The sequence below is a fragment of the Chenopodium album genome, chromosome 8 (assembly GCF_948465745.1).
Source record: "Chenopodium album chromosome 8, dcCheAlbu1.1, whole genome shotgun sequence".
Classification (NCBI taxonomy): domain Eukaryota; kingdom Viridiplantae; phylum Streptophyta; class Magnoliopsida; order Caryophyllales; family Amaranthaceae; genus Chenopodium; species Chenopodium album.
The window spans coordinates 56,988,169-56,991,503 of NC_137841.1; the positions used below are offsets into that span (position 1 = coordinate 56,988,169).

Sequence of the window (3,335 nt, forward strand, 5' to 3'; positions counted from 1 at the left end):
TATGAAAGTAACAAAGGAAAGGAGCGAAATAAAATAAATCGAAAACAAATAAAATACGAAAATAAACTAATTCTAATAAAAACTACGAAAAGAACTAAAACACGACAAAATTACCAAATAAACAAGAAATGTTATTAAAGAGAAAACAAGAGAAAGAAAGGGAAAATAAGATAAAATAAACACGAAAATGACTCTAAAACTACTCCCTAAGAGTGAAATAAATGTCACTCATCATCTTGAATACTTGGTTCAAATACCTCGGGATCCCAATTACCGAGCCCTTAATCACCGGCTCTCACCGATCTTGGGCTCCAAAAGTGGTCGTGTCTTTCTAGATTCCGTAGTTGATCCATAAAGCTCAGGAAAATGCTCCAAGAGTGCAATTTCCTGTAAAAATACAACTAAAACTACAAAAACACTAGAAAACACAAATTACTAATTGGTGTTTTCTAGTGTTTTCGTAGTTTTGGTTGAGTTTTGTAGGAAATTACACTTTTGGAGCATTTTCCCGGGTTTCCATAGATCAACTACGGAAATTAAAGGAGCACGACCATATTTGAAGCCCAAGACCGGTTAGAGTCATCAAGCCGGTGATTAAGGGCTCAGTAATCGAGATACCGAGGTATTTGGACTGAATGATCAAGACCCTAAGTGGATATCCGGATTGGGCCGAAGAAATAAGCCCAATCGAAGTTCCAAGCCTTGAGGTGAAGCAAGGGCCCGATCGGGCAAGCTTAGCTCGATCGGGCGTGGCGTGCAAGAGTTGTGCTGGTGCATGGCCAAAGGCGCGCCCGATCGGGTGAGCTGCTAGCTCGATCGGGCGCGGCTGTTTATAAGAGTACGAGGAGAAAAAGGCGTGCCCGATCGCGCGGCCTTCAGCCCGATCGGGCACGTGTTTTTGGAAGAGCTCTTTTGTCGAGCAATTAGTTCTAATTAGGAAGTTGTTTAGAGCTTTGTTTAAGTACGTTTTAGGACGATTATTTTCACGGATCTTCTCTTTTAGACTTTCTCTCTCTACTTAGAATATTTTCTCTCTCTTAAATTGTCTCAACTTTATTCTTAATTCCATCCTTTAATCCAGATTTCTTTTGGTAACAATTTCTTCTCTTTTGATTTCAGTTATTCTCTTTAATACTTGCATCATGTCTTGTTTTATTACTTTGATTTGTTTAGATTTAATTATGTGTGAGTAGTTCTACATCTAGGGTTTATGGGGATCCATAAATAATTTGAAGGGGTGATTTATTGTTGTTAATTGTCAATGCTAGATCAATTTCCTATTGATTGATTTGATGCTCTGTGGCTAGATTTGCGCAGATCTTTTATGCATGAGTTTGACAATATTGATTCGAGATTCGAGAGATGAGAATTGATGTTTAGGTCTAGTTTCAATAGGCAGATTAATTTATAAATGGTTAAGTCGAGATTCGAGAGATGAGATTTAATACCGGTAGATTAATTCTGTGATCATAATACGTAGCGAGAGCCCGTTATGATCCGGTTGATTGACGCATTGATGATTGACTATTATTGATTATTGATATTGCATGATAGTTTCTTATTGAATTGTTTTAACGCTTTACAATTATGGCTTGTAAAAGTATAGCAATATTGAGTTGATGAATCGAGCAGATGTTAATTTAATATTAAAGGCTATCTTCAATTAGGACTTAGATCTAATAAATTGCGAGAGCCTGTTAGATCCATGTTATCTATGCAATGTTAATAATTGATTACTATGCTGTACCCCAGAGTATTGTTTATTGGTGAACCCGTGACCCTAGTCTTCCTTATTATTGATTTTCTTCCCTTTTTTTACTCCTCGTAGTTTAGTTCCCTTTTATAATAATAATCTTTGGTTAACTTGATAATTTAGATTATATTAATTAATTAGGAATAGAAAGACCAGTTTCCCTGTGGATTCGACCCTACTTCCCTATCTACTTTAGTTAGAGGACTTAGGTATTACTTTTGATTAGGGGATACGACTTTACCATGTCAAAATTTGGCGCCGTTGCCGGGGAAACGTTTTTATTTTTTATTTCTGATTATTTTTGTAGTCTAGGTTATTTCTTTTTGTCTCTGAGAACATTAGTTCTTTGAGACAAGTCTCATATTTGCTTTTTTTTTTTTTTGTTTATGCCCAGGTGTTCCAGATCAGGTTACATCCCATTCGATCCTGAGATCGAACGATCCTTCCATAGACTAAAGAATCTTTACAAGCAAATTCTGGCAGGTTCTGGTGATAATAATAATCACCGAGATACTCCAATTGATTTAAGCGATTCAGAGATATCATCAGATCCAAAATCAGAGATGACGGCTCCAAAGAAGCTTAGTGATTACTCACAACCAAAGCTTACAGATTTTCCACACCTTACTCCCACTCCAGCTCTTGATGGGGTACAGTTTGAGATTAAACCCCAATTTATAACGATGATAGAAAGGAAGCAATTTAGTGGAGCTAAGGGTGAAGACCCAAATCTTCATATTACAGACTATTGTCAGTATTGTAATACCATTAGGCAAGCTGGGGTCACACAAGACCAAATCAGGGAGATTCTCTTTCCTTTTTCTTTAACTGGAAAAACCAAAATATATATGGTTTAATGGTTTAAATAAAACTGCACTTGGTATAACTAACTAGGAAACTCTTGTTTTGAATTTTTATAACAAATATTATTCTGCAGAGAGAACAGCTGTACTACGGAGTGCAATTCAGAACTTTGCCCAAGAATCCGATGAAACTTTATATGAGGCTTGGGAGAGGTTCAAGGACCTACAAAGAGAATGTCCCCACCATAACATGGCAGTTGATCCAAGCCTTTTACAATGGCATTGGAAATTCATCTAGAATAATCTTGGATTCTGCAGCTAGTGGGAGGTTTATAAACCTTAATGTTGTTGATGCAGGTCAAGTTATTGAAGATATGGAGATACATAATTCCCAATATAGGAATCCTAGTGGCTTTTCTAACAAGGGGAAGCATACTGTTGACTCTGTATCCTTTTTGCAAGCTCAATTAACCTCTATTTGCCAGAAATTAGATAATCTTAGCACTGCTAATGTAGCTAATGTTTCTGCAATTAATAATAATGCTAATGAGGGTTTCTGTGAAAATTGTGGAATTTTAGGTCATTGGGAACAAGATTGCAGGAGTTCCGTGGAGCAAGTTAATGCCTTTCAAGCTTATACGCAGAATAACCCATACTCCAACACCTACAATCCTTGGTACCGGAACCATCCGTACCTTTCCTACCAGAGTACCAATGTTCAAAATCCACCACCACCACAAGAACCACAGGCGTTACAACAACAACAACAGAAATATTAC

At 37.0% G+C, this 3,335-nt stretch overlaps 1 non-coding gene across 1 annotated transcript; it reads right to left on the minus strand.

The window, feature by feature from the left end:
* Window positions 1–2,701: 2,701 nt before the first annotated feature.
* LOC145557171 (small nucleolar RNA R71) lies at window positions 2,702–2,808 on the minus strand. Its single transcript, XR_014092222.1, has one exon. It is a non-coding gene; the product is annotated as a small nucleolar RNA R71 (small nucleolar RNA).
* Between the last annotated feature and the right edge of the window lie 527 nt (window positions 2,809–3,335).